The sequence below is a fragment of the Notechis scutatus genome, chromosome 2 (assembly GCF_049901735.1).
Source record: "Notechis scutatus isolate UNSWTSFEM ecotype Mainland chromosome 2, rNotScu1.2, whole genome shotgun sequence".
NCBI lineage: Eukaryota > Metazoa > Chordata > Lepidosauria > Squamata > Elapidae > Notechis > Notechis scutatus.
Window position 1 is genome coordinate 79,407,525 of NC_142010.1, and position 20,397 is coordinate 79,427,921.

A 20,397-nucleotide genomic window follows, 5' to 3' on the forward strand; every position below is an offset into this window, starting at 1 on the left:
TGCTGTTTCCAGGGTGGCCCTGTGGGCCACATCTAAGAACCCCATGGGCCGGATCTGGCCCATGGGCCTTGAGTTTGACACCCCTGCCATAGAGCATAGCACACCAGGACCCCTGTCCTCCTCTGTCTCCTGGAGTTTGCCAAAATTCATGTTCATTGCATTGATGACACTATCTAACCACCTCATCCTCTGCTGTCTTCTCTTTTGCCTTCAATTTTTCCAACATCTTTTCCAATGGATCCTGTCTTCTCATTTAGTGGCCAAAGTATTTGAGCTTCACCTTCAGAATCTGTCCTTCCAAAGAACAGTCCAGGTTAGTTCCTTTAGGATTGACTGATTTGATATCCTTGCAATCCAAGGGACTCTCAAGAGTCTTCTCCAGCACTACAATTCAAAGCATCAATTCTTTAGTGCTTAGCCTTCCTTATGGTCCGACTCTCACAGTGATACATTACTACTTGGAAAACCATAGCTTTGACTATATGGACCTTTGTTGACAAGGTGAGGTCTCTGCTTTTAAATGTGCTGTTTAGGCTTGCCATAGCTTTCATTTCAAGGAGCAAGCAACTTTTAATTTCATGGTTCCAAGTTGTATAAAAGATTACAGAGAAATATTAAAACATTTTGTTTCTTTTTTTGCATGCATTCTATAAGGTTATTGGTTAAGTTACTTGGAAAGTGTGCAAACACACATTGTTGATCTGTTTATTTGTCTGAAAATCTTTTAGCTATCATGCTAAAAAGAAGACTGTTCAACTTTTTCTCTCCTAGCTGCTTGGCGTAGCCAGCACAAGGAAAATATAAACTATGGAGAATACACAGGGGAAAACAGTATTTCACTATATTCTACAGATGGGTATCAGCCTCATGGGATCAGAACATTGTGGCTGGCAGGTAATGTTTCCATTTCTAAATGGAAAGGACCAAGTTACGCTGCAGTGAAAAATGGATTCATACATTTATTTATGTTTTAGAAATGCTGTTATATAAAACAATGTGGCCTTAAGGCAATGTTATAGATTGCTAAATTATCTAATGATAGTGCATAATTCATAGTTGCTAGTTTCTTTGTATAATACTGCATAATAATACTGTAATATGACAGCATGTACAATTCTAGGTGCAATTCAAAGCATACTGTTATTTGATTTTAATCTAAAATTCTGCTAATGTTGTCTGTAAGATAAATAAACAGTTTTCATATATTTCTGTATCTTTAGACCTGAATGGGGATGTCAAAGGGAGTGGAGTAGAGGAATACTTACCTTGGAGATTGACAGTGTTTATGAAGTACTGCTACAATATTTGTAAATTGTCAGTTGGATCCAGACTTGGGCTGATCAGATTAAAATAAGTATTTTAAAAAGTATTTAAATCTATTTCCATTCAATCTGCATATCTGCTTAATTACTAAGCGTGATTCCAAATTCGTTGTTCCTGTTGTGGTTCGTTGGCAGCCTGGGCAGATGGCAGTGGAATCAGACAGTGGGGAAGAACGGGGACCAGTCTGGGAGTCTGGAGAGGACTTGGATGAGGGTCATGTGTCCAATGCGGAGATGGGGCCAGGACCATCTGGGAATGGGGTGCTGACTCCGGAGCCTCTGGAGTCTGGCAGCAGCGAGGCTGAGAAACAAGGGGAGCCTGTTGCCAGTGCACATGTGCACAGAGCTGCTAGAAGGCAAGAGCAGCCGAAACAAAAGGGGCAACTTGGGAGTAAGGCTAGGAGGAGATTGCCTCTCCCATAAGGTATAAAGGACAGGCAAAGGTGACGAAAGGAAGCAAAGTTGTTTGTTCTGTTCAGATTAATCCTTGAAAGATTAATATCTTTTTTATAATTATTAATTAATATTAATAAAATAGTGCAGACTTTGTATTTCAGTTGGTTTTTTATAATTCATTTGGCACTTTAGTTGTTGGCAGCAATTCAAAGGAAAGAAAGGTGGTGCTTATCTTGAAGGGACTGTTTGGGACTCATTACCGGCTGGGATTGAAAATAATGTCCAGCGTTGAAATAAAACAAGAGTTGTTTTAACTAACCGTGTGCTTAATTACGGTCTCAGGAAGCCTGGGTCAGAATAGTTCCATAGCAGAGAAAAACACGTGTGATCCATTGTTTCCACCAACACTAGTACCCCATAATCTAGAATTAGCTCAGGTGAATCTTTGTATCAGGATGTTTTCAAAGTGAAGACATCAAAACTAATAGACAGAATGCTAGCAATTCCCTCAGTCCTTTGATTCTGTCACCACAACACAAAAATATGTTGGGGGTCTAGAAAGAATGCACAGAAGAGCAAAAATATGACCAGGGGTCTGGAGGCTAAACTGTACAAGGAACAGGTGCAGGAAGTAGGTATGTCTAGTCAAAGAGAAGACTAAGGGTGACATGGTAAGTCTTCCAATACTTGAAGGGCTGCCACAAAGAAGAGGGGGTGAACCTATTCTCCAGAACACTTGAGAGCAGGATAAGAACTAACAGATGGAAATTTATTAAGGAGAATTCCAACCTAGAATTAAGAAGAAATTTCCTGGCAGTGAGAACTATAAATCATTGGAATGGTTTGTTTGCAGAAGTTGTAGGTGCTCTATCACTGGAGATTTTCAAGAAGAGATTGAACAACCATTTATCTGGGATGCTGTAGGGTCTCCTGCTTTGAGCAGTCGGCTTGCATTAGAAGTTGTGATGACCCGTAGTCTCTCAAAATAACCCAAAACATATATAAACATATATATGAAGGTCCGGTAAGGCCTTCAACTTAACTTCACTGTTTTATTAGGCACAGTTTAAAGTCACAAAAGTAAATAATGAGGCTAACAGAAAACCAAAACAAACTGCATTGATGAGAGTTCTGAAGCAAGCCGAGATAACTAATCATAAACTCCAGGCAAATAACGGAGAAAAGTCCATGGGAAGAACACCAACAAAGATAAACCTCTTTCAAGGTAAACACTAACTGACTCCAGCAATTCTAACTACGTAGCTGAAAAACTTATATACATAGCTCCCACCTGCAAGCCACGAGGAGGATCGTGGTAATCTCGAGTAGACCTCACTTTTCCCTGATCCTCTCCTCCCTGAGTGACCTAGGATGGATAGGGAATGGGCCTGGATCCTCCTCTGACTGCTCAGCCGGACCCTGCCCTTCCCCAGCCTCCTCCACCACCTCTGGAGCCACACTCCCACTTCCTGTTGGCTGTTCCTCCTCTTCCTCAGAGTCAGATTCCAACAGGGGCATGACACTATCCACCCCCCCCGCAGGGCCCCCACTCCTGGGACCAGGCAGACGAGGACATTGAGGAAACCGAGCGTGAAAGTCCTGGACCAAACGAGGAGCATGAACATCAGTGGCATCGACCCAGGTGAAGTCCTCTGGTCCATAACTTTTCCATGCCACCAAATACTGAAATTGGCCCTGCAACTGGTGTGAATCTCAGATGCTATCCACTTCGTACTCCTCCTCTCCCAGAGGGGCTACTGGGGCCGGCTGTGATGGAGTTGGTGTATGCGAAGTGTCAGGTGAGGTAGGGACTAACAGGAAACGATGAAAAACAGAATGGATACGCATGGTCCGTGGCAGGGAGAGACGATAAGCCACAGGATTGATCACCGCCTTGACCGAAAAAGGTCCCAAGTAATGGTGATTGAGCTTTTTCGATGGTCGCGTCATTGGTAAATATCGAGTAGAGAGCCAAACCTGATCGCTGACCGCTAAAGGTGGAACATCACGATGATGTCGGTCTGCAAGCTGTTTATAGTCTTCCTTGGCTCTCTCTAGTTGATCACGGACCATGAGGTGCACGGCTTTCAACTCCTGCAAAAACGTATCCACTGCCGGAACTGGGGAATCAGACAGGGCTAAAGGGAAAAGTCATGGATGAAACCCATAGTTAGCAAAGAAAGGGGACACACGGGTGGATGCATGTTGAGCATTGTTGTAAGCAAATTCTACCACCGGCAGCACTTCCACCCAATTGTCTTGTTGAGTATTGCTGAAACAGCGGAGGTACTGCTCCAAAATAGCATTCACTCTCTCTGTCCCCCCATCAGTTTTGGGGTGATGAGCAGATGACAGACACATCTGAACCTGCAGTTTCGCAAGTAGGGTCTGCCAGAAGCATGCCGTAAATTGTACCCCATGGACTTGAAGTTAAGTTGATAATCCCTGCTTCAACTCTTTCAAACATCTGTTTACTGTTTGGCTTCGAACAGGGTCCTCAAACATGGCCTGAAAGTGATGGCAAAACTCGGCGTAATTGTCCAACACCTGGTTGGGCTGGGTCAGCAGACGCATCGCCCAACGTGCTGCAGAGCCTGACAACAAACTAATCAAAAACTCCACCTTATCCCACACAGTAGGAAAGTCCTCAGGCCAAAGACTCATGTAAAGCTGGCACTGCCCAAAAAATGCTGGAAACTGGGCCAGCAAACCATCAAATTTATCTGGCACTGCCACTGGACATTTTCAGCGTGGCCGGGCAGCTTGCATTTGTGCCACTTGCTGGGTTAACTGGACAATCTCTGCTCTGAGTTGATCCATGGTCACCCCACAAAAAGCAAAAATAAGTTGAAGGGATGGCTGGAGTCAAAATGTGATGACCCGTAGTCTCTCAAAATAACCCAAAACATATATTAAAGTCTGGTAAGGCCTTCAACTTAACTTCACTGTTTTATTAGGCACAGTTTAAAGTCACAAACGTAAATAATGAGGCTAACAGAAAACCAAAACAAACCGCATTGATGAGAGTTCTGAAGCAAGCTGAGATAACTAATCATAAACTCCAGGCAAATAACGGAGAAAAGTCCATGGGAAGAACGCCAACAAAGATAAACCTCTTTCAAGGTAAACACTAACTGACTCCAGCAATTCTAACTACGTAGCTGAAAAACTTATATACATAGCTCCCACCTGCAAGCCATGAGGAGGATCATGGGAATCTCCTCTTGAGTAGACCTTGCTTTTCCCTGATCCTCTCCTCCCTGTGTGACCTAGGATGGATAGGGGATGGGCCTGGATCCTCCTCTGACTGCTCAGCTGAACTCTGCCCTTCCCCACCCTCCTCCACCACCTCTGGAGCCACACTCCCACTCCCTGTTGGCTGTTCCTCCTCTTCCTCAGAGTCAGACTCCACCAGGGGCATGACAGAAGTCCTACAAGAAGGCCTACAAGGCCACAATACCACTGAGAAAGAAAAACAAGTAATCCAAGAAGAAACCAGCATGGCTGCACAAAGATCTCTCTGGCAAATTGAAAGAAAAAAAAAAAGGACAAGTGCAAAAAAATGGAAAGAAGGACATACAACTAAGACAGAATATTAGCAGATAGCCAGAATCTGCAAAGACGAAGTCAGGAAAGCAAAGGCTCAGAACGAACAAAGACTTACAACAAAAGTCAAAAATAATAAAAAAGTTTCTTCCAACATATAAATAACAAGAAAAAAATCAAGGAAATAGCTTTTCACTAAAGAGAGAAGATGGCAAGGAACTAACAGGCAAGAGAGAGAAAGCAGAATTGCTTAACTCATTCTTTGTATTGGTCTTTCCAAAAAAAGGAACTATAGCGCAGCCCACCAAAAACATAACTGTAAAAGACAGACCAGAAATAAAAGTTAAAATAAGCAAAACATTAGTAAGAGAACACTTGTCTGATCTTGAACACAGATCACCAGGGCCTGATGGATTACATCCCAGAGTTTTAAAGGAGCTGGCAGAGGTCATCTCAGAACCACTGCACCATATCTTTCAAAAATCCTGGAGCACCAGGGAACTACAGAAACAATGTCCCAAGTTTCATATACCTGTAGGCTGTTCAAAATTAAGAGCACTTTCTGAGATTCAGATATTCTCATCCCACGTTGTTCTAATTCCACAAAGTTTGCATATGAACAAAATGCTGTTCCGTTGAATCTCCTGGCTGCAAACAAGCTCCATATAACTTTCTTGATAATTGTATGATGTTGCATGCAGATACACTCACATGAACAGTCCTCAATTTATCCCAGACTTCCTTTGCAGTCTTTAAATCAGCTGCATTGAAAAAATGATCATCTTCTAAACTTAAGATGATATAAGCAAATGCTCTATCATGCATGCCTGGGGTGGATTTTCAACAATATTCCAAAGCTCTTTAGCCTTCAGGAAACATTCCAACTTTGCAGCCCAAATAATATAGTTCTTCTGACCCAAATTGGGTAGAGAGCTTTCTTTAATTTTTTTCAGCCATCCTGCAGAGCCTCTTGCCTTGTTTCATACTTTTAACACAGGCAGTCTCTCAGCTTTAATTACAATTCAGTCTTTTTCTCTGGCCTTCTGGGCCCATAACATATTGAGAGTTTTGCAGCGATAATTCAGTGCCAGAAAAATAAACACAGATGGCTGATGCTTCATTTAACATCTTTATAAACATAAGTAGATTTTACAAACCAGTTGTAGATTTCTCCAACATGGAGCAAACTCAGATAGAAACATGTTGCAAGTTCAGAGCAGATCTAATCTTCAGCCAGCAAGCAAGTTAGTTTCATCTTCAATAGACAGACTCAGAGGTCAACATAGCTGCAGAGTTGCAGAGCTTAACATAGCTGCAGAGTTGCAGAGCTTAATATAGATCCACGCCTAAGCTACTTCTAGTTTCAGTTTCCAAAACAGTCCTCATTGGCTGATTTAATTGCTATGCCTATTTATTGGCTGACCTTGTTACCAAGTTCTATTCCAATTCTATACCAAGTTCTGTTCCAGTTCTATACCAAGTTCTATACTCTTGACAGTCTCCTGCTTGGGTGGTGGGTTGGACTAGATGACCTACAAGGTCCTTTCCAACTCTGATTATCTGTTATCTGTTAAGATCTCTTTCAACTCTGTTATTCTATAATTCCATTTTGACGTGGCAGAAAGTCCTGGTAATTGTATAATGTTGTTATTGTCCCATGATTCTCAGTACAAGGGATTGAAACATCTTCAATGTATCTAACTTCTTTCTTTTACAACTCAATTAAAGATATGGTGTGGAAGTATGGCATACCATAACATCAATATTCTAGTTAAAGTTCAGCAGTTCCACCATCCAAAGGCTGTTTTTATTATCTGTTTTCATTGTTATTTCTGTTCTTCACAGGAATCAATCTCTTGAGATATGCTGGGTGAAGGTAAAGGGAAAATTGAGGGTTTCACAAAGAATATACGCCCTGTTCAGACTGCATTGCATTATGCAGCTTAATGCTAGCCATCGTGTAGCTTATTCTGCTTCAGTATTGGCATATACAATACACATACTGCATTGTAGACCTCAGGGACAACAAGACTGCTGGAGGCTTGATAAAGATTTTATTTTCTCCAAAAACAGAACATATATAAACCCTGGAGTAGTCCCCACAGATCTGAAGAGTATGGAATAAGCAACAGATGGTTGTGTAAAACTGAAATCTAATTAAGCCAAGAACAATCTAATATGCCAGAAAACACAAGATTCTGGATTGCCATAATCGTGTGCTTTGGGTTTTAAAATATGGAACACATTGTGTGTTTAGTGTTATTTTTAACTTAAGATGAAAATGCTGACCCTTTTTGACCTGTAGAACAGAACAAATGCCTTGCTTTATAAAACAGGTTCACTTATTCCATCAAGTTTCATTTGAAAAGCAGATATATGTTGCAGGTGTAGAATCTGGGCTGCTTTGTTTAACAAGTGTAAAATAGCTGCACTAAAAGAGAGTATGATAAATAAAATTCTGAAATATTTTTGTACAAAATTTGAAATGGATTTCTCTTCACGTGCAATTTATTTTAGTTCTATTCCAAAAGTCTATATTCTACCACTATAACTGCATTTTTAAAATTCTGAAGTAGAGATTAATATGGCATTTCCATACCTCATTCCATTCCACCTCTTTCTAGTTTTTTCAATTTGTACATACCTACAAGCAAGTGAATTTGCTCTATTTAGTTAAAAATAGTCTGCTCACAACTTGAAGTAATCCTTTAGATCAGGGCTTTATGAATTTGAACAAGGAAAAAAAACATTACTTTTTTCACTAATCTCTTATTGAAATTAAATTGTTCATTCAATAATATACAGTATGTAAGCAACAAAGTAATTTGTGGCTTTTTGGCTCCAAAAATGTTAACATTATTAATTCTCACTATCTAAAATTATTATACCCTAAAAAGAGCATTATTTTGTTATTGATTGAATAGATTAATAAAGAAGCACATATATTACTACAATGTCATATTTGATAGCTGCATTTGAGCATAATTGGTCTTTTTTGTAACATATAATAACTATGTTTTTTATTTTATGTATGTAAATATATTTTGTAAGAAAGAATCCCTAGGTTTAATCATGCTTCCAAGGGGTCCATGGGGAGAAAAATGGTTAAGAATCCCTGTTATAGACTGTGCACATAGATTCTGTACAACCTTGTACAGAAAATTGGATTTAGTTTGGTAGCATTAATATATGGAGCTATAGAATATATGCAACGGTCCTGGCTTCAGATTGGAAGAAGTAACCATGTGTTCATGGATAATTTTTCAAGATAGGGGATAACAGAGATTATTTTTTGGAGAGTGGGACATAATTTGATATCTTCACATTTTCAGAATTTCTCAGAGGACAAATCTAATATGAAATTGCATGGCATCAAAGGAATTGCATGCTACTAGCAGAGGAAAAACAATCAAACAGAAAGTACAAATGACCAGGCTCATATTATCCTACTTTGGATACATTATGCAAAGATCTATTAGCTCTCTGGAGAAAATTCTAATGCTGGGAAAGAGGGAAGCAAAGAGAAGTAGAGGAAGAGCAGCAAGCTAAATGGACTCAGTTGCAGTGAAAATACTGTTGGAAGACATAAAAGATCAGGTTAGAAAGAGAGCATCATGAAGACAATCTATGCATGCATTGCTAGGACTTGATAATGATTTGATCATATATAACCTCTACATAATCTTGGAATCTCTACAGCATTTGGATGCTTTATTGGAAGTATTTACATTATTTGCTGGTTAGCAACTCTTTGATAGCACCCAATATCACATTTCCAAGCATTGATTATTTCTAACCATTTGACATAGTAGTTAAACAAGAGGGGCAACAGTGAAACATTGATAAATCCATCCGTGTAATGGCTAAAGGGACAACTAGTCCTCTAGAATCCTTTTCGGAGAGCTGCTGCCAAAGATGCCACTGCAAAACTTCCTCCAGGATGCTAGCAAGGCAGGTCAACAGGGATACTGTTATTATTAATTTAAAGAACTATTAAGAGATTTATAGGAACACATTCTCCCATCTAAACTCTGGTTTAGTCATCCCACAAAAGATCCAATTTAGTAATCAATGCTGGGTCTAAACTCATATTGGAAATAATGGAAAATATGAATATTGAATTGAAAATAACTCAAATAAGAGTTTCTGTTTGTATTTTTATCTTAGCAGATGGAAGCATCTCTCTGATTTACTTAAGCTGATAGCTCATAGTTAAGGTGATGTGCCTGATTAGTGTTTGCATGAGAGACTCTAAGACAGGGGTCCCCCAACTTGGCAACTTAAGACATGTGGACTTCAACTTCCAGAATTCTCCAGCCAGCTGGAGAATTCTGGGAGTTGAAGTCCACAAGTCTTAAAGTTGCCAAGTTTGGAGTCCTTTGCTCTAAGAGGATGCCAAAGCTATATGCTAATCAGGGGTGGGATCCGACAGGGTTAACTACCGGTTTTGTGATTTATGAGGTTCAGTGATTTACAATGTGCCTCCCTGCACACTGCGCGTGCCCGCCTGTAAATTGTCATCAGCACACTGCGTGCAGAGAAGCAGCCTTTGAAAAAGGACTTTTTTCCTGCTTTTTAAACTGCAGCTGTGCCTCGTGTGGCAGCTGAAGTTGAAAAAGCAGGAAATAAAGGTCAGGTAAGAACCCAGGCGGGCGGGTGGACAAAAACATCAGCAGACATAGAACCGGTTCTATATCTGCTGCTCTTCAGAGCTACCAGTTCTACAGTGGTGGACAGAACCAGAAGAAACCCACCCCTGATGCTAATCTGGGAAGTCCAAAAAATATATACATCCCAAAACCATCTTGGAAGAAGCAATGGTAAACAGATTCCTTCACTGATGCCAAGGTGCCAACTTCATGTCCATAAACCACCAGGAATCAATATCGACTCACAGAGTTGGGTTTGGTTACTGAATATTTAACAAAGATGGTTAGCAAGTTTGAAAAAGCAGAAGTACAGATGGTTTTGGTCTAAGTCAGATTAGCTATATTGTCTCTTCTTTTGTATTGCCTTAGTTTCTTGGGTTTATTATCTCTTTTCTTTCCCATTGCTTTTCTTTTAAGCACCAGTTCACATTGACCTTAGACTAGTGGATCTGCTAGCAGGACCCAGAGAGCTTTATATTCCCCAAATGAAGATATATAGAGAGTGTTCTTATCAGGAAAGACTACAGCGAGAACTGTAGTTCATTACTTAAGTAGTCTTCACTGAATTGGATTCCAGATGCAGATTCCTATCTAACAAATTATTTCCTTCTCTGCTACCATCAAATTATTTGAATTGTATTTCCTTTAATGGAATTGTGAGATGAGCTATATTGAAGCTGGCTACTTTTATCACAGATGGCATTAAAAGATGAATGAAAAAGATCTTGTTTCTTGAGGCAAGTAGTTCTTACACACTCATGGCTCAGAACTGAGAACTAATTCGATCATCTGACTGGCTTGAGCTCTTTAATGGAACTACAGAATAATTACAGAATAGGGTAAAGCCATCAAATAAACTAATTAGTGAATCTATGAGCCAAACAACTCAAATTGATTGAGCTGACGAAGCAAATTCCTGTTTGCAAAGCAAGCCAGTAAGTCACAATTACTCATTCTGTTTTGTCTCAACTGTGCAAAGCATATGTTGAATTGAAGTTGGTGAAATTCATTATTCCTATCAGCAAAATGAGAAAGAAAGCCAATATCATTGAAGAGAACTGGCTTACCTGGACAATTGTCTTTAAAATCATTCCCAGTAAAAGCTTCCTGGCTTCTGGGATTTAAATGGCCAAAATATTAAGGTCAATTCAATTCAATTAAACTTAGACAGATCAATACATAGTACATACAGAATGACCCCCAAATCTCACTTCCTAAGTAAGAACTATTTTGGATATTATTCATTTTCTATATGGATGTTTTTAAACATATTTTTGAATTGAGCTCCCCTTCCCCCATGAATGCCAAAGGTGATTTACAACTAAAACACCAACATCTTGAAACAAAGCACATTGAGTTTCCGGTTTGTCGGCTTCGCGAGCGGTAGGGATTCGCGGCTGCGCGATCCCTGCCGCGCTAGCCGTTTTGGGGCTCCGACCCGGACGGGTGCGGAGCAGGCTGCCCTGCAGGGTAGCTGAAGGTAAGGGGATCCGGAGGAAGGGTTTGGGGTGTTGCAGACCCCCTCCCTGGCCGGCAGAACCCCCTGTTACCAGGACGGTGCAGCGGCGGTCCGCAATGGCCGCCACAAAGAAGTTGACAGCCGGGCAAGTATGCGCAGGAGGAAGAAGAAAAGTTATTGAAAGTGAAAGTTCTTCTTGGTCGACCCAGGGCTTTGAGATTTATCTAATTTAATTCCTGGAAAAGATGGTTTTCTGATGATTTCTTCCACAAGAGAAAAAAAGCGGCTATTTTGAGGTGCTGAAGGGAAAGTTTACTCTCCCTCCCGACGGAATTAAGCCGGAAGGGAGAGGATAAAGAAAATATATAAATTTGGATCTTGTTGGAGGAGATGCCTTGAAGACTTGAGGACAGAAATACAATCTTAATAAGGCTTTAAAATATAGATTTGGATTCTTTTTTTTTTGTTTGATACCACCCTGGAAGAGGAAGGGGGAATTTTGGCTTGCTTGGATTTATTGAGGATTGTGGATTTTGGGATTGTTTTGCCTTTCTCTCGGAATATTTGGTTGGTGTAAGAAGAAAGAGGAATAAAGAAAAGAAAAGATTTATTTATAATGGCTTTCCTTTTTGAAGACCTGAGGGATGAATATGAGCAAATAAAAGCAGCCTGCAAAGATGGCATGGAAAAAGCTTTTCTATTTCTAGAAATGGCGCTGGTCAATTACCAACAGACAATGGAACAGATGGAAACGGAAGAAGAACAACAAGGAAGAGACGAAGACGCCATCTTCATTGAATCCCAAAACTTATCTAAGGAAGAAGGAAGGAAGAGAGCAAGGAAAATGAAGGACTTAAGATCTAAAAAACATTTGAGAAAGAGAAAAATATGATGCAAAGTAAATATAATGATAACAAACAAGAGAAAAAGGGAACACAACAGAGAAGGGATCCCAGCAAGGCAGAGGTTAGAAGAAGAAGGGGGTAGGAAGATTTGGTGGGGGAAGAAAGAAAGGGGAAAGGCGGAGAAAAGCCTCAAAGCTTTAAAATTGGATGGGAGAAGAGGGATTTTTTTAGAGACAAAGGATGAAATATAATTTTCTGTAAGAAAGATTCTGCTAAGGTACAGAAGATGGTATTGTAACATTTATATTTGAAATAGTAAATTAGAATGGTTTAAGATTTAATAAGAAATTAAAATGTTGAAGTTTTTAATAATGATTGATTTTAAAATGTAATAAAATATCGAAGGAAAGGAGGATACAATGTATTTAAACATTTTGGTGGATAGAATGTACCAAGCAGAACCAAATTGGGTATTTGTTATGCTGAATGTTAATTTTACTAACTTAGGGGAGGATAGAAAGGCATCATACTCTGATTAGTGATTTCAGGAGAAATTTTTTTTTTATTATAAGAAGAGATAGAGGGATAAATGAATGGGCAAAAGATACAAATTTAATGATTTAATTAAGATGGATTAAATAAGATAGAAATGTGAAGAGTGATATGTGCTATTATTTTAGCCCATGCAAAGAGAGGTAACTGGGGCCAAGGTACTTTACTAAAAGATTTTTTTTTATGTTTGTTTGTGTTTGTTTGTGTTTTATGAGAATATTGGGGAAATTATTGTAGAAAGACAGGGAAAGATTTAATATGTAATGATTTGTTTGTTGTTGAAACTTTTAATAAAACTTGTTTTAAAAAAAAAAAAAAAAACAAAGCACATTACAATAAATGGAGAACTCTTCTAGACTCAAGAGTTTACATTACATTTTTTCTAGCCACTTGAAGCCAATAATTCCACGCTGCAGAGAAGGAATTTATGATATATTCCCAAACATGTCGAGGAATCAAATACAACAGGGACATACTTACTTATTCAGCTAAGTTTGAAAGCATGTATGTAATGTTTACAAAAGACAAATACATAGATTCTTGAAGGAACAGAACAAATTAAAATCAAATTATTGTCTCTCTGTGGAAGAGGGGTAGCTTCCCTCCTCCATACAATCCATGCATGCCCAGATGCCACCAGGACAGGGGCCTGTAGACCATAACTGACTCATCAGCTAAGAGGCTATAAGGAAACCCATTTTTCATTGGCAAACATCTCATCCTTCTCAAACCATTGAAGTGGATAAAACATAATGTAAGGAATGTCAGGATAGCAGTAAGCTGATACAAATGAGCTTGCCATATTCCAAGTTCACTTTATTTTACCAACACTTGGATAACAAATAACTCATAATTATGGGAGAGAATACCCATAGCTTATTTATATTTCTCAGCATAGCATATATTGGAAGTACCTAAGAAAATGGGGTCCTCTTCACAATTTAGCAGATCCATGATTTAAAAATAGGTTGTAAAATGAAGGAACACATACACATACATCTACTATTGTTTGACATAGCATAGGCAGTGTTCTTTCATGCTTCACTGCAGTCCTACAGATTGGTAGTTCAGTCCATCTATGTTCCTTGGGGCTTAATGTCACACTGCTATCAGGTAAGATCATAGTGAAACATTTAACTAACATTTTGAGCAAACCCTTTAGTGGATGCCCACATTCCTAGAGTGTGTATGGAGGACAGAGCCATTTCTTTAACATATGTTTAAGATGTCTACACTCAGTGAAATTAATTCATATTTCCTTTTTTTAAAATCACAACATCATAGAGTGCAAAGGGATCTTGGAGGTCTTCTAGTCCAACCCATTGCCCAAGGCAGGAGTCATCATAATACCCCCCAAAAATGGATGTCTAACCTTTGCTTTAAAATCCCTAGGCATGGAGTCCCATGACTCCAAGAGGCAGGTTGTTCCACTGCTTAATTGCTCTCATAGTCAAGAAATTCCTCTTTGTTCCAATTTTGGATCTCCCTCCCTCCCTCCCCCTCCCTCCCTCCCTCCCCCCCTCTCTCATATGTCCACCCATTGGTTCTTGCCTTACCTTTGGGTGCTCTGCAGAATAACTTGATACTCTTTTCCCTGTGAGCACCCTTCAAATACTATTCTATGTTGACTGTGTGGTTTCTGAAGTCTAAACCTTTCAGTAGAGAGGAAGCTTGTTCAGCAAAAAAATACTAAAGAAAAGTACTTTAATATTGTAAGTTACAGAGTAACTTACTTTAAGTTACAATATTAAAGTACTTTTAATATTTAGTATACACACACATGTATACGTGTAGATAGATAGATGATAGATAAATAGATGATAGATAGATAGAGAGTTAGTCAGTGCTGGGATTCAAATTTTTTTACTACTGGTTCTGTGGGCATGGCTTGATGGGCGTGGCAGGGGAAGGGTACTATAAAATCTCCAGTCAGAGGTAGTATTTGCCAGTTCTCTGAAGTACTCAAATTTTTTGCTACCGGTTCTCCAGAACTGGTCAGAACCTGCTGAATACCTCCTCTGGGTTTAGTGGTTTTTTATATTGGGTTTTTATTGTTTGTATTCTCACCCAGAATCACTGAGAGTTTTTTATAATAGCTAGAGTGTAGTTCCTGATTAGAAATAGAACCAGTTCTTTTGTCTCTGTCCAAAGCCATAGCATTATAATTCATGAATAACACTGAAATTTGGTCACAACAGTATTGGCTTTCACCATTTGTGAAGATCAGAGCTTTGATTTATTTATTGGCTATAAATTTTAGGCAACACAAGTCACTTAGCTTTTGTTTTCTATTCCCCTTCACGTATTCACATTTGAGATTTATTGTAATCAAAATGTTGGCTTGCAAAATCTTTTTTTCAGTAGAAGACAGCAGCTTTTAATGGTTTTTCTCCACTGAAGTCAAAATAAACAATGGGTGCAATTCAGTACAAATGAATGACTAGAAATGGCCAATTCCCTTTTGACAAAGTCAAACTGAGACTGTCAAGGAACATAGCAAAGAATGAGAATTTTCTTTGCTGCCAGTAAATGATGGACTTGATTTTTGCAGCCCATTTCTGATTCATCACATTTAACTCTTCATTTTGAAACCAGAAGCAGAATCCCACAGAATCTTTCTGTAGCAAACTTGCAATTTGCAAAAATTGAGAAAAACTTCTATAGCAAAGTAGCCATTGTATGAATGTCTAAAATTCTAATAATGGAAGCTATCACGCATGGAGTTGCTGTTCATTTCCTGCCCCTACTACCTATAAATTCGATTTTAGCTTCAAAGCTTTGTTGATCAGTGGATTGCTTCTCCTACACCATCAGTAATGGTGTTCTTTGGCTAAGTATTCAAACATTTGCAAAGGTTGGGTGATGTCAAAGGACCTTCTGTTGATTGGCATCTGTCATGTATCCTAATTTTTATGTCGCATCTCATTATATGAGATTGTTTTGTAATCAGGCTTAATTTTGGTTTACCCATGGTGGAGAAATCTAGCTGCAGGCTTTTATTTATGCTTCATAGTCCTAAGTCTCTGATTCTGTTTCGAGTTCAATTCTTTTGCTTGCATAACATTTGATTTAGCACTTGTGCAACAGAATCTGGCATGGCATTTTCAAGAGCTTGCCCTCCATTAGATCTGTTGATCCTCTGTTGATCTTGAATAGAAAGAGGCAGAGATGAGAACTGTTGTGAATCAATAAAAGTTACTAGCATAAATGCAAATCAGGGTTTGGGAACCTGCATACCTGATTGGCCCTTATACAACAACTAGGGATTGGTCCATAAGTAGTCCCTGATTGGCCACTATTTGGACACTTCTCATTGGTTATAAGTTTGAACTTATTGCACATGTCATTGGTTAACAAGGTAGCAGATAACCCTATAAAAGGGTTGCTGTTGCCTATAGCCTTGCTCTGTTCTATTCTATTTACAATTATTAAAGAGTTGAAGTCACTGGTCAGATGTCTGGTCTCCATTATTTCCCAAACTTAACACTGGCGACGAAGGTGGGATGCGGAGACCGAAGATCTGACTGAGTTACAGAGCAACCAACAGAGCACGTGGTCAAACACGCACCATCAACGGCAACATGGCCAGCGGTGCCGTACCACCCGCTCCATTCAACCCAGAGACCGAAGACTGGGAGGCATACATGGACCGATTCCAGATGTTTCTGGAGACCAACAATCTAAAAGATGCAACAACCGGCAAAAAAAGAGCTATCTTTCTAACTCACTGCGGGCCTACCGTTATTTAAAATGGCAAAATCACTTGCCAAGCCAGCAGAGGTAAAAGAAATGGACTGGGACGTCCTCGAGCCCTTACTACGGGCTCACTACGCGCCCACCGTGCCAACCTTAGTTAGAAGACACGAATATTACCAGAGGGACCAACGGAAGGGCGAAAGCCTTGCCAATTACATCGCGGACCTCCGCAACCTTGAGGCCTCTGCGGATTCGCCGACTTAGAAGAAGCCCTCTGGGACCGCCTGGTTCTAGGCCTAGAAGACGGCACGATCCAGAGCAAAATTATGGCTAAGGGGACATCAGCCTCAACGATGCCCTAAAAGAAGCCTCGGCTGCGGAAGCGACCAAGAAGTCGGCAGCCCAATGCACCGCACCAACGCACCGCTATGTAAACTCGCCAATGATACCTCGCCTCGCTCAGAGAGACACCGGTATCGACTCACCACGAAGACCTAGAATCCCCATCAGAAAGCGATGAGGAAGAGGTCAACCGACTCGAACGGAACGAGACCAGTTCACACAACCCTCATTCCTACCGTGTGCAGGATGTGGGGCAAATCACCCACGATCCAGCTGCAAATTCCTCGACGCACTCTGCCGAAATTGCGGGAGACGAGGTCACATCGCAAAGGTTTGCAGAAGCAAACAAAACTCCAAACCCCGACAGGCCGAATGCCAATCTTCAGGATTCTTCAGCACACACCGAGAAAAACTGAACCACCAATGGGGAAACCACTCCTACAGAAACAAGCCGTCCACCACTTCCACCAGGCGTGAAGAACCCAGACGGGAAGAGACCCACCAAACAATCACCATTGGCCACGCTACATCCCTTGATGCCAGGAAAATCCGAGTAAAGGTCGCCATCGAAAACAAACCTTGCGTGATGGAGGTAGACTCGGGATCTTCCCTCTCGATGGTGTCGTGGAAAACGCTCCAACAGCTTATTCCAACGATTCGCCGCCAAGACCTTAACCCTCAAAGGGTTATACTCAAAGACTATCAGGGCATCAGACTATCAGACTATTCCCGTCGTCGGGTCCCGCAGATTCCAGATCTCTTTCAAGGACCGTACCGTCGCTCTACCACTGAGTGTCATGGACCGCGACAGGCCTAGTCTTTTAGGCCTTCAATGGTTCAGGCCACTCGGAATTACTGTAGCCGGAGTCCACCGAGCCGATGAGCAACGATTGGGAGGAGGCACTCAGTGCAAGAATTCCAAGACGCGTTTCGTGACGGACTAGGCAAGTACAAGGGGACCCCGATCTCGTTTAACTTGAACCCTGAGATAGCACCCATCCGCCTTAAGCCACGTCGGGTGCCATTCGCCTTGAAGCCTAAAATCGACGAACAACTCGATAAGCTAATAGCGCAGGGCGTGCTGGAACCCACCGACCACGCCCGCTGGGAAACCCCTATAGTGACGCCTATCAAGCCTGATGGGTCACTGAGAATTTGCAGAGACTATCGGGCCACATTAAACCACGCACTACAGCAAAGTGCATATCCAGTGCCGGTAGTGCAACACTTGCTCCATTCCCTGGGTGGCGGGAAAGTTTTCGCTAAACTAGATCTAGCCCAGGCGTATCAGCAATTGCCTGTAGACCCTACCACGGCAGAAGCGCAAACTATCGTAACGCATAGGGCGCATTTAAATGCAACCGGCTCCAGTTCGGGGCGTTGCCCCGGAATCTTTCAGAGTTTAATGGAAAGGTTGTTACAAGGGATCAGAGGGGTCGTACCATATTTTGACGATGTACTCATCGCCGCCCCTAACAAAGCCATCCTAGAAGAACGACTCAGAGAGGTTTTACGAAGATTCCAAAACGCAGGCCTCAGAGTTAAAAAGATAAATGCCAGTTATGTACCGAAAAAGTAGAATTTTTGGGATATCTCCTGGACAGCCAAGGAATCCATCCCACCGAAGACAAATTAAGGGTGATTAAAAGGCCCCCACTCCAAGGAACAAGGCAGACTTACAGGCGTTCCTTGGACTTATCAATTTCTATAATGTCTTTTTACACACAAAGCAACGGTAGCAGAACCATTGCATAGACTATTAGACAAAAAAGCAACTTGGGTTTGGGGACAACGGGAACAATGTGCTTTACAACAAGTAAAGAAATTGCTAACCCGGATTCTGTACTTATGCAGTACAACGAGACTCTTCCGCTCACTATCACGTGTGACGCATCACCTTTTGGGGTTGGGGCAATTCTGGCCCACGATACAAATGGAGCGGAAGCCCCCATCGCGTTTTTTTTTCGCGAACCCTAGCTAAAGCTGAAAGAAATTATAGTCAGCTGGACAAGGAAGCTTTAGCTATTGTGGCTGCAGTTAAAAGATTTCATGAATATGTTTATGGCCGTGCGTTACGATAATTACCGATCATAAACCGCTACTGGGGATCATTGCGGGTAATAAACCAACCCCGTATATATTGTCCCCCAGAATGACCCATTGGTCTGAATTCTTGGCGGCCTACAACTACACCTTGCAACATCGCCCGGGAAATCAATTCTCCACGCTGATGCATTGAGCAGAACACCGCTTCCAGACTCTGTTGTAGATCCAGCCCCAACCATCTCAACACTACAGATCGAAGCTCTACATGCACCACCCTTGACGGCTAGAGACATTGCTTTTGAAACGAAACGTGACCCAGTTCTGCAACACATCCTGCGCTGGGTTGAACGGGGGTGGCCGATGGACCAAATAGCACCGGAGTGGGCGCCTTTCAAAGCCCGCCAAACCGAACTGTTTTCCCAAAAGGCTGTATCTTGTGGGGCGATCGAGTCGTAATCCCTGGCAAATTGCAACAAACTGTTTTGGCGGTATTGCATGAGGGACATCCGGGTATCGTGCGGATGAAAGCACTCGCACGCAGCTACGCTTGGTGGCCGGGAATCGACAAAAGAATCGAGGCCTGGGTCGCTATTTGTCAACGTTGCCAGGACGTCCAGCAACGCCCCACCTAAAGCAAGCCCAACCGAATGGGAAACTCCGAGGGGACCTTGGTCCCGTATTCATATTGACTTTGCGGGGCCTACCAAAGGACACACTTTCCTTATTACTGTCGACGCCTATTCAAACTGGCTCGAGATTCATCGAATGAATACAACTACAACGGACTCAGTCATCAATAAATTAAACAGACTATTTGCCACACACGGATTTCCGGACGTGTTGGTCTAGGACAACGGCCCACAGTTTACTGTATTACCCTTTGAACAATATCTTGCTGATCGGGGCATCCGCCATGCGCTAACCTCGCCTGCGCACCCTGCGGCGAATGGACGTGCAGAACGCATGGTACAATTTGTAAAAAGACCCTCCACAAAATGGAATTTGGCAACATCGACGAGAAAATCAATCGAATTCTCTTGTTGCAGCACATCACGCCCACAGCGTGACCAACAAAACGCCCGCTGAACTTCTTATGGGTGAAACTACGATCGCACCTTGACTGGCTCCACCCGCATTCGCACTGGAAAAGCCCTTCGGCTCCAGCAGCAAATGCCGGGAATTTAAGGTAGGCGATTTAATATTTGCCAAAAACTTTTCCGGCAACCCGTTATGGATACCCGCAACCGTTACCCACCTTACTGGGCCTAGATCTTACCGCCTGCTAACGGACGATGGGAGGGTGTGGAAACGCCACATAGACCAACTCCGCTCGAGATTACCACCCAGCACCCATGAATCCCCGGGTTCACCAACTCAAGGGGGAGGAAATATCGAGGAAATTGACTTTGATATGACAAATAGCAGGCCAACGGAAACCCTACGGCCCAGCGAAACACCGGAACTTGAAGCGGGGAGGGAGTTGAATTTTTCAGGGAACTTTAATACGGGGGAAACCGAACTGCAAAACCCCGAAGAAACACGGA

General features: G+C 41.6%; 1 long non-coding RNA gene across 1 annotated transcript in view; it reads right to left on the reverse strand.

Annotated features, from left to right (window-relative positions):
* The window catches only part of LOC148132098 (uncharacterized), a 55,815-nt gene extending 49,241 nt beyond the window's left edge, over window positions 1–6,574 (reverse strand). The window contains exon 1 of the long non-coding RNA XR_015747581.1: window positions 6,422–6,574. This is a non-coding gene — a long non-coding RNA (uncharacterized LOC148132098). The remainder of the gene's footprint in view (window positions 1–6,421) is intronic.
* Window positions 6,575–20,397: the final 13,823 nt, after the last annotated feature.